We start from the raw sequence: 12,533 nt of genomic DNA on the forward strand, positions 1-12,533 counted from the left end.
GCAAGAAGGATTAAAGTTTCCTTTCTATGCCCTTAAAACCATACTGACTGTGGCATTGAATAAACCTTACAAAATTAAAATTATAAACTGTTTCATTGTACTTGTGAATCAATATTTACTCAAAATTTATAAAGTAAAGCCTTGTCCTGCTATTTATTGTCTGCTTGATTTCCTGCAAGTTAGTTATTTAACCTCTTTGGACCATAAAATGAAAGGGTTAAATTAGATATTCTCTAAGATCCCTTCCAACTCTGAGTTCCATGACCTTAAGGCAGTTGGATACAGGGAAAAAAGTGTTCTAAATATGATTCTAGGTTGTTGGACCTCAGTGTCCAGGACATTGCACTAGATGGCCTCTAAGGTCCCTTTCAGGTCTAAGTCTATTGATCATATGACCTCAAGGAGTTTATAAATATCACTTTAGTGGTGGTACTTTTTATACACAGTGGACAAGAAATGAACTCTGAAAAGATGGTAGAGTGGTAGGACCTCTCCTTGAAAGAATTCTTAAAAAGCTTAAAAATGCACCAGTTAGAAAGAAATAAGGAGAATCATCTGTGGGTTCTTCTACCCAGCCCTTGAATGCATAGGACTGGTAGAATTCTGCAGAAATCCTGAAGGAAGCAAGAAGGTCCAATGCAACCAAAGGCAAGAAGTTCTTTCCAGTCCAACCTGGCCCTGAACCAAGCAGCCCAAGCCCAGTGGTAAGGGAAAGGATTTAGGTAAAGACTATCCCAAGGCAAGCCCCAACATGGTCCTTGAACTCCACAGCAAGGAGGAAAGGTCTCAGAGAGAGCCTCAGGGGTGAGGGTGGATGAGAGAGGGGAAGGGGATAGGCCCAGGAGCCCTATGGCAAGAGAGAGAGCAGAGTCTAGCACTAGTCCAGAATCCCTTGGGAGGAGGTCTAGTCTTGGCCACCACACTCAGGACCAGGCAGGGCTTGCCCAGCTTGACCCAAGCTCTAAGGCTGCTGAGATAAATGGCAACCAAAGCCTTTGTTCCCTACTGTCCAGTGAAACTTGGGACACATTTCTTTTACACCATCAGAATGGTCATTTGACATATTTATGAGACTTCTCACCAGGCCTTTACCTGAACTTGTGTAACTTATATAATAGCTTAATGGTGGTGAATATTACAGAACTTTTATAGTCCATGACTGACACCTGCACATTCACTTCAGATGTACTGAAAAAATAAATCAAGGGCAGGAAACTTGTGGCCTTAAGACCACATGTGATACTCTAGGTCCTTAACTGTGGCCCTCTGACTGAATCCAAACTTCACACAACAAATCCTCTTATTAAAAGCGTTTGTTCTGTAAAACTTGGACTTAGTCAAAAGGCTGCACCCAAGGACCTAGAAGGCCACGTGTGGCCTCGAGGCTAAAGGTTCCCCACCCTTGAAAGTACTCAAAATATAACAGAAATAATAACTTATTTGCATTAAACACTCAAGTATTCTCTTCTAAAGTGGAGTAACATTCACCTGCCTTTGCCACATTTCTTAGTTTCATTTCCCTGCCTTTGTCACAGTGAGCCTTATTTCTTCTAAATATTTTCTACACTGACTGCCAACTAATTGTAGGTAAGAGTAACCACAAGAAAAATACATTGGCACAGGTAGGTGACTGCTCTCTCAGCATTAGTAGCAAAGAAAAACACTGCCCTAAGATTGTTTCCAGATAGCTCCAGAGGATTACCGCTTCCATTTACTCTCCTTGAAATACCTATTTCTGTCTTGGGTAGCTGAGCTCTGGAATGCACTCTCCCCACTCACATCCAGGTCAGCAGGCTGGGTCCTCAGAGGACAGCTGCAACATCTTCCCACAGAGTTCCAGGGGCTGGAGTCTAATGCTATGACTCTCCAGCCTCCACAGGTATGCTTCCCCCAATAATTATTAGTTTATTTCAGTCAGCCAGACTTAACTTTTGGAAAATTCGTATTTACTAAAGTGGTATATTATGGAAAGTCCAGAAGAAGTGGGGAAGAGATAACTCCCAGCTCCTTAAAGTCCTTTTGCTGGAGTCCTCAAGAATTCCCTTCAGATATGGGGTAGCTTTCTACTTGACTCCTTGTGGACTAAGTCAGCTAGGCTGCACAGGGTATAGACTGCTCGACCTGGGGATCAAGAAGACCCAACTTCAAATCAAGCCTCAGATACTAACTGTGCAAACCTGGGCAACTGCATTCCTTAGTTTTCTCCGCTGTAAAAAAGAGATAACATCTACCTTCTAGGGTTGTTGTGAGGACCAAATGAGATATTGATAAAGTGATTAGCTCAGTGCCTGGTACACAGTAATCACTTAAATAAGTGATTTGCTGAAACTCTTTGTTGAAAACTACCTTTCAACCTTTGTTGAAACTACCTTTCCCCCATGTTTAGTTTGTCTTCAGCTCCTAATGGAAATAGGGATATTGCCTCTGTTCATTGCTGTTCTGAAGAGTTTGGCTTGAACACCACGAGAAGTCCAAATCCTCTGATCTTCTGGAATTCACAAGGTCCTCCTCTGGCTGGAGGCAAGAAAGGAGAGAGAAAGTTTTGAGAAGGGAGTTTTTGACTCCCAAGTACTTTCCTCACAAGGTTTTAGCTGTATTGCTGTCTCCTCTATGTTGTTAGGTGCTTGAATCCTTGAGTCCCAAACTGGACTGCTATGGAAGACTCTCAGGGCTTATTTCAACCAAAACCAACACGCCTCAATCATTCCATTTCATCCAATGCTCTTTGAGGATTCTTGAATGCTCTTTAATAGCCTTATGTGATTGAAGAGAGATGTTCTCACCTAGTAGAGGTAGTCACTAGAGATGACTGATTCAGTTAGGATGGCTAGGCCTTGTTCATACTAGTTTCATATTTCTGATTGACTCAGCTGAGAAGCCTAGGTGACCTCCACCCTTATCATTTAGCTTGCAGTCTCTTCTCAGGTCTTTATCTCCTTAAACACAGGAACTGTCTCATTTATATTTGATCGATCCCTCCCAGTACCTCACACATTGTTGACTTTATTTTGTAAAAGAGCTAACTTTTATTTATATTCTGTAATTTTATCTAGATTACTTCACCTTTACTTTCTAATGTCCAATAATCAATCAAAAAGCATTTGTTCAGCTTCTACTGCGTGAAGGCTTGGGGAGACAATGACAAAAATAAAACCATCTTTGTTGTCTTCAAGAAGTTTACATTCTATCAGGGAAGACATTTGGTATATACTAGCAGCTGTGAGCCATCATGCAAGGCTTCATGTAGTGCTTGAAGGTAGTGTTTGAGCTAAGTCTTGAAGAAAGATTATGTAAGTCAGAAAGGAAAAGGGAGCAAATTGCAGGAATGGGGTTGAGCTGGCACAAAATCATATAGATATCAAGTACCATGTGTGAGGAATAAAAAGAAGGGTAATCTGGCTTCAGGGATGGGGAACCTGCAGCCTCAAGGCCACATGTGGCCTTCTAGGTCCTCAAGTGTGGCCCTTTGACTGAATCCAATCTCCTTAATAAAGGGATTTTTTCTGTAAAACTTGGACTCAGTCAAAAGGCTGCACCCAAGGACCTACAAGGCCACAGGTTCTCCAACCCTGGTAGCTTATGGGAGGACAGGGAACAAGGTGGGAAAAGTAGATTGTAGTCAGATTATTAAGCGCTCTAAAAGCAAAACAATTTATATCTTTTGTTAAAATCAATAGAGGACCCTTGGAGTTTATTTAGTGGGGTAGTGACATGGTCCTACCTCTGCTTTAGATCCCAAGATATAGGGAAAAAAAAGAGTACCTACCAGAGAGTCAGATGACTTGAGTTTCACTCATGACTCAACCATTTACTAGCCATATGGTCTTGGGTAAATCATCTAATCTTTTAGAGCCTCAATTTATTAATCTATAAAGTAGGGATAATACCAGTACTACCTCAGAGGATTGTCGTAAAGAGCTTTTAAAAACACAAAGCGCTAAAAAATGTGAATTATTTTATCTAAAGAACTATGTTCCTATTTAAGTTTGCATGCAAGTAAGATTACTTTTGGTATTTTTTAATTAATTAATAAGCACTTGCTTCTCATTCTCATCTCCCCCCATTTAAAAACAAAAAGTTGCAATAAATACACAAAACTACGTTGGCCAAGGCCAAAATTGTATGTTTCATTTTGCATCTTGGTCCATTACCTCTGTCAAGTGGGATAGCATACTCCATTACTGGCTCTCTGGAATCATTGAAAGACATTGCGTTGATCGGTGTTCTTAAGTCTTTCAAAGTTGTATAGCTTTATAATGTTATTGTATAAACTGTCCTGCTCATTTCACTCTTCAGCAGTTCATATGAATCTTTCTAGGTTTCTTTGAAATCATTCCTTTTGTCGTCTTGTAGCAACTTCTGCCATAACTGATCCAGTCATTCCCTAATTAATGGACAACCCCTTAATTTTCAATTCTTAGCCACTACAAAATTTGCTATAAATACTTTTGTACATACAGGTTATTTTTCTCTTTCTTTGACCTCCTTGAGTGTAGTCCTGGTAGTGACACTAATGAGTCAAACATTAGGTAGAGTGACTTTTGGGGCATAATTCCAAATTACCTTCCAAAGGGCTGGACCAATTTACAGCGATCACCACTATCATCACCATCATTTATATAGCACTTTAATGTTTGCAAAGCACTGTACAAATAAACTCTTTTCTCCTTACATCTCTGAAATGTAGGTGTTTTTATGCCCATTTTACATTTGAGGAAACTGAGGCAGACAGGGGTTGTTACTTGCTCAAGGTTACACAGCAAGTAAGTGTCTGGGGCTAGATTTTAACTTGGGTTTTCCTGACTCCAGTTTAGCCTAGAATCCTGCAGGAATAGTCCATAAATTGTTTTCCTGCAGCCTCTTCAACATTTGTCATTTTCCTTGTTTATCATATTTACTGATATGAAATTGCATTTTTCTAATTGGTGATTTGGAGGGTTTTTTAATTTGGAAATTACATGTTTATATCCTTTGAACCTGTATCAATTGTACAATGGACCTCGGTATTCTCAAAAGTATTCACGTTCACTTAGTCACTGGGTTAGTGACTAAGGGGACAGGACAACAAAGATGTTATATGTGCATGCACATGTCACCACACACACACACACATACACTCTATTGTCATTTATATTAAGAAAACCATATATATGAAAATTTGGAACCACACAAAAGATGTATCAGAAAGGAGCACAGGTCTATCACTCTCCAATCAAAATGCTCCCAAAATGCCCACCACAATCTGGCTGCAACCTACGTTTCCAGACTTATTTCTCATTACTTTCCTTCATGGATTCATGTTCAAGTAAAAGTGGCTAACTGTTCCCAGACCTTGGCATCCTGTTCCTGTGTCTCTGTGCTTTCACACAGGCTGTGTCTGCCTTGTCTGAAATGCACTCTCTTCCTCCCTATCTGACCCTCACAAAATGTTCATCTTGGGGGCCTCTTCCTATGGGAAGCAGTTCCTGATCTGTTTTCTTTGTCCTTAAATTACCTTGAATTTACTTACCTATGAACATATCCTCCAACAGAATGGATGGTCCTTGGAGCCAGGTACGTGTTTTCCTTTGTCTCTGAATTCCCAATAGCTAATATACTGTTAAGTAACCTTAAAGGGAGAGGAGATTCCTCTCATTTCATCAATGTGGGCAATTCCTGATGTGGAAATTTTCTGCATTATCTCTGCTCACATGCAAAATAACTTGTCCCAAATGAATAGTTGCATGAAATAAACATAACCATGATATTAGGATATTTTAATATTTTATTTTTTACATCACTATCACTTGCCAATGATTCCCTCCATCCTCACAGAATCCTCTTTTGTAACTAGTTAGGCAAAACAAATCAATACTGGCTACATCTAAAAAAATCTATGTACCTATAGCTCCCCTTCAGTAGAAAAAATACTGACAGGAGTCAGGAAGCCTGAGTTCAAATCCTGCCTCTGACACAAGCTATGTGATTTTGGCCCAATTACTTAGCTTCCTTTGGCTGCAGCCTTCCCATTTCTAGGATGGGTTTGGCCCAGATAACTTGGAAAGTCCTTTCCTCTTCTAGATCTGATTTCTACCCTCTGCAGAAGTGCCAAGATTTCACTATCTATGTCATGACCAGTCACCACACTGAACAGAATTCTTAAGCCATTCAATGCTATTTTTTGACATTATCATCGTCATTTAAATTGTTCTCGTGTCTGTTCGTTTCTCTCCACAGAAGCTGACACAGGTCTTTCCAAGGTTCTCGAAGTTCTTCATTTTAAAAAAAATTTCTCACATTGCAATATTCCACTGCTTTCACAAACCACTATTTGCTTGACCATTCCCCAATTATTGTGCACTCTCTTTCCTTCCAGGCCTTTGCTGACTACAAGTGCTGCTGTATGTGTATGAAATACATGTGTACAACATATGGAGCCTTTCTCCATTTCTGACCATCTCACGGTGGTACTGCTGAGACAGAGTATGTACAATTTGGGGATATTTTAGCACACGATCATAGGATTTAGAGCTAGAAAGGACCTTTCATGAGGTCTTACCTCCTTCATTTTACAGATGAGAACCTGAAGCCCAGAGAAGAGCTCTGACCAATGCCACACAGTAGGAGTCAATGCTAAGATTCAAAATTGAGTCATCTGATTCTAAATCTATGCTTCACATTGGCCCTCTGCCCACCCCTACCCAGTTTCAGCAGAAGGAGAAAACAATTCCATACTTTGTGATCAAGGAATCTGGAAAGCTGTACCTTTGAACTGTATAAGACTTTAGGTCAAATTCAACATCTATACTCCAAAGATGCCAGGTTCTGACCTGAGTCCAATACTGAACTTAATTTGGCCTTCAAAGGAGGAGGCTTGGTACATACCAGGTTGGAAAACCTGCGATCACATCTCAGATTGGCAGCTTACTAGCTGTGGTGCCTTGGGTAAGTCCCTTAACTCTGACAAAATAGGAATCATAGGATCATAGAATCAGAGATGGAAGGACCTTTAAAAGTCATTGCATTCAATTCTGTCACTTTACAGATGAAGAAACTAAGGTCCAGAAATTTATTTGACCAGGGTCACATAACTATTAAGTTTCTGAAGAACAATTAGAATCTTTAAATTCTAATCTAAACAATTAGGTCTTCACAACTCCAAGTCCAGAACTCAATTCACCATGCTACAAGTGTGCTGGGATAACATTTCTTGTTTGACTTGATGGCTCAGGAGAAGTGAGGCTGGTGACCTGCACAACCCTCCCTCATTCAAAACAAAGTCCAGTACAAGTCATGTCATCATTTCTCTAACGTCATGGTCTTCTTCGAAAACGAAGGACGAACACAACACAACAACTTGTTGGACTTACCTTATAGGATGGTTGTAAGGATCATAAATGTTAATAAATGTGCTCTGCTTACTGCTGTTAATTAAACACAAAGTTAATTAAATAAAACACCAGAAAATACATTAGGAAAAATAACAGTACAGGGGATGGTTCCATAACAATGTACAAATGAAAGATAGGTCAGATGATATTATAGTAAACTTTACAACTTTATGTTGTAAATGGCAAGATTTTGTTATAATTTATTAATTGTTCTTCTCTAATGCCTCTTTTTGGTGTGGAGGTGATTCTGAATTCTGAAAGGCCTACCAAACTAGAAGGGCTTGTTAACTTGTATGGGACCAGTAAACAATAGACCATTGTAGTTAACTTAGAGACCTATTCACAAAACTAAGGTTTGGAGAGACTGTGAGCTACACTGGTGAAGGGAATGACTGGCTCGATGACATTATGGATACCTGAAGTTCTGAAACATGAACATTAATAATATAACTGTGAAGACCTTGATGGGACTAATCCTACGAAGGGTGTCCCTGTAAAATGTTATGCAATTGGCAACCATTATGTCTCCACTAAATAATTTACAAAAACCACTTGAACTAATTTTAGTGTGATAGTAAAATAAAAAAATTTAAAGTTTTTGCCAATACTGTGTAACAGTTTTACTTAATACATCCATAATTTTAGCAATATACTAATACTTCCAAAGAACCATAAGCAAAGACATTCTAAAGCATCTCTTTTTACAAGTTATAAACAGAATAAACTATAACAATCCACAGAATAAATGACTTAATCTATATTTTTTGTTGTTATATACATATATCTATCTTAGAACATCTTGTTATAACACAATGTGCAGGTAATTAAAGGCATAAATTGTACACCAGGGACCTCCAATTTAAAAAAATGAGGTGCTATCTCTCTTTTCTCAAAGGCCTAAGATTATACATCTCTTCTGCTACCATATGGGCATGCAAAAAGCCTTGACCTGTAAAAAGTTGTGATCCAGATATAGCTGGATTTCCCTACTCTGATGAGAATCCAGACAAAATTCTGGGGACTAGAAGTGAAGGGATTAAAAAAAACCAACTCACTGTGGTGAGTTTGAGACTGATCAGGAAAGGCTTCAAGATTCTCAGTGACTGGTTAGAGACCTCCACTGTACATAGCTCCATAAAACCATGATTTTAACATTTATTTTCCACTGATTTAGTTCTCAGTATTAAAAAATATTTATTAAGTACCAAGTATAAAGCATTACACTAAGTACTGGGAAAAAACAGAAGGGTAAAAACAAAATATCATAATTTATTGATCTTAAAGTAATGAATTGAACGCTGTATTAGACAAAACTAAAACTGGTTACGTAGAACAAGTTTTTATTGCTTACAGTCTTAAATCCATAACATTAGCAATTCAGGTAAGATTTTATGTATAAACATACATATAAGCTTTTTAGACACATGAACACACACACATTCACATTGCAAGAGGACCATTTTTTGATGTCTGTAAAGACATCAGCAGCAACAATTCACCATAATTACATGAAAAATACAAGTAGGAATAACAGTCACTTTGTTACTTTTGCTCTATTAGTTTCATCTAATAATCTCATCTTTAAAAACCCATAAAGAGTAACAGGTCTTAATGATGGCATTACAAATTCACTTGTAGTAAGAAAAATGTCTTCAAAGTTTTCGAACAATAATCTTTGTTTGTTTGGGGGGGAGGCCCACATGGAAGGGAAGAGGGATCAATTTTTAGTAAATTTCAACAATTAAAATAGTATGCCAGAAACAAATGAGGTTTATTCTGAAGTAACATATTTTGGGGGCAAAAGGCATACAGTTAAAGGAAGCCTTTATTTCTTAAACTCTGCATCTTGAGACAAAGAATGGCAAATAAATGAACAGTTATTAACTTGTAGTAATATTTAGATAAATTACTAAAAACCAAATTTGAAATACCCAGCGAAAAAGAAAGTGCTATATGGAGTGACATTTTAAATTAGCCCAATTCAAACACACATCACTTTAAACAAGGCTTTATTGAAATAATTCACTCTGGCCCAACTATGTAGCTGAAGTGGGTTACACTATCTCACTATATTATCCAAGGAGTTCAAGGCAGCTTAGAAAGCCAATTTGGTGAACTGGGCAAATTATTTTCTTTGGCTTACATTATCCAGATAATTACACCACCTCCAGTTATCTGACCCTTTAGAATTTCCATTTGTATTCTAAGGAAATCTAGTCAAAGACCAGTTGAATGACTTCCTTGAATTTGCAACTTGAGTTAGAAGATTAGGCCTACTAGTAATTCCTACATTCCAGTTTTTTGGGGGCCTTAAATAACTTTATTATTAATTGAACTGAAAAAAAAAGTCTCAGCATTCAATGCTATTCTGAAATGAGTCCCCATATTGATTATTTCAAAGCTTTCAATATTTCAAAAAAGTTTGCAAAGGTTATTTTGTTTTTCCTAATTTAAAAAAGGGTCACATTAATTGCTTTTGAACCAGATTCTCAAGTTTGATAAGGATGAGTGTTCTTAGGTGATAAGTTTTGGTTTTTAAAAACATGAGTGGAAAAACACCACAGGAGGCTGTAGCAGGACAATTATTTAAAATGTTATTTCCCACATATGACTAACAGAAAAGATATAATACACATGGATATAATGCTGATATTACATATGGTGCTGAACAAACAGGAATACACTGATGGTCAGATAAAAATGCAAACTAGCCATCAACGTAGGCATTAAGCAAAAATCTGGACGTTAAAATCTTAGAAAGGCATATAGAAATCTGTAATATTTGCAATAATTAAATTAGCAATAAGTCAGGAATATGAATATGGTTAAATATATAGGTGACCTGTTTAGACATTCAGTTTAATGAGCAACTCCTCTCAAATTTCATGTTAGGCCTTTCTCTGTATGGCTCCCACATGGGCCTTTTGACCAACTGGGCAATGATGATCAAAAATCAAAACAATTTTGATGTGAAACGACACAACTATACTAAATGTTGATAAAAATTTACACTAAATTAATACTAAACTAGGTAAGGCATTTTACTTTTTGTTAGCCAGACTATGACAGACTGAAATGTGACAGAAGCAGTAAAAGTAACATGTCAAATACACAGTTAATATTTTTGACATGCAACATACACTATATATTTAGAATTAATTTAGAATCAGAAAGTTTTTACAAACCTATCCATGAAGCCTAGAGATGAGACATAAGACCCTTGGTCAATCTCATGTTCTACTCCTGTTTCTGCTAGTAGTTCACTATGGCTTGTGTCACTTGTGGTTTCACTGAACCTCATTTGACTAACCAGTGAAATGAGCTACTTCCCCTAACAATTTCATGGAGTTCTGAGAAAAAGATGAAAAGGATAAAAAAAATTATCTACTTAGAGATGCAAATAGTATATGGAGAAGAAAGATTACTATGTTGAAAGTCAGGCAAATTAGGTTCAATTGAGATTCTAATGTTGATCTATTAGCTAAGCCAGATGATCTGGACAAATCATCTGATCGTCCTGTGCCTCGGCTTCCTCATTTATAAGATAAGGGCAAGGATCAGATTATCTTTAAGGTCCCACCCACCTCTAACATTCTGTTTGTAAGTTAAATTCTGTTGCTTTCTAGTTCGAAGATCTGAACAACTTGACCCTTAGTCTGGGCACACAATAGTTTGAAAAGGGAAATGCATATCACTTGAAACTTGTATGTACCAGTTGTTCCATTCACAATAAAGAGCATGACATCACCTTCTCTGAATTTTGCAATTTGTGGATGTTTTTGGCCTCCAAAGATTAATGCAATACTGGTTTATACTGACCAAGTGGATTTTTTAAAAATTATACAGACTAGTAGTAAAAGAAACAACTTCACAGTAGTATATGAAATAATAGATGTCATTGCCATTGTAGGCTTATTTTAATTTCTCACTCATAGGCTGTGATACTGTAGAATGGATTTCTGCAAAGAGCAAGGTTATACTAGATGACCTCTTAGATTTCTTCCAATTTTTAAGTCTATTAAATCAAAGGGAATTTTAACAAGTGAATATAAAATTGGAACTTCGATATTTTATGCTGAACTAATTAAAGCTTCTGAAAAATTTTCCTGCATACACCGCTGAGCAAACTAAGTTTACTGTCATACTAGGGGGACAAAGCATATGATTAGTGCCTACATATTAAGTAAGGAATAGTTCTCTTTAAAGTTGTTTCCAGGGAAAACTAAACGTTTATTCTAATAATACTATCACTGCTCAAAACATTTCATGAACTCTGCTTTGTAATTGTTTTCAACCCTTCTGAATACTGCTCTCAATGGCAGAATTTTACATCCAGCTTTACAATTATTTCTTAGTCTGATAAAATTCTTTTACATAAAACAACTTTCTGGTATAAAAGTAATTTTCTCTTTTTTTGTATTGTCTATAAAATAGAGAATTACATTTCAGTGCCATCTTTAATCAAATGAATTTATTTTGTAACTTTTGTTCCAATGCATCAGGAGTCAGATCCTTTGTAGATTACTTGATGACAAGCAGGACTAGTCAGAACGTAACCTGGGTATTCTTGAGGATTACAAAATCCACATTACCCTTTCCCTCCCACCCCCATTAAAATTAATACTAGGATTTCAAAACAATGGTCCATAATCTCTGTCATTGTTTTATTATACAAAATCTCTCTCAAGAATGGTAAACTCATAAAAATAGACAAAAATTTAATCTTGGAAATAGTAAGTGCTCCATTAATTATTTTATTTTAGCACAAAGGAAAAAAGTCATCTGTGACCAATCAAGTTGTAAGGGTTTTATTACCTTTAAGAAATCATTAGCTAGGATAAAAACATCAAAAGCACTTATATCAAGACAAATAAATAAAGACTCGCAATTAGTAGAGAAAGATGTAAATATGCCAAATCAGGGCAACATACTGCTTTATACTGCCTGGTGTAAACACCACAGAAAGGAGACAGTAGTTTCATTTACAATCATGGAAAGCATCATTATCAACACTGGATGAGAGTCCAACAAAACATTATTTGGGGACCCCCTCCCCAATTTTTCCTTAACTTTCAAAGTGCCAGTCAATTAAACCGATGAATTGCTCTAAGCAATGAATCTGGCTTTCACCTGAAGGCTAGGTACAGGACAGAATAAGCATAA

Source organism: Notamacropus eugenii, chromosome 1, assembly GCF_028372415.1.
Source record: "Notamacropus eugenii isolate mMacEug1 chromosome 1, mMacEug1.pri_v2, whole genome shotgun sequence".
Classification (NCBI taxonomy): Eukaryota; Metazoa; Chordata; class Mammalia; order Diprotodontia; family Macropodidae; genus Notamacropus; species Notamacropus eugenii.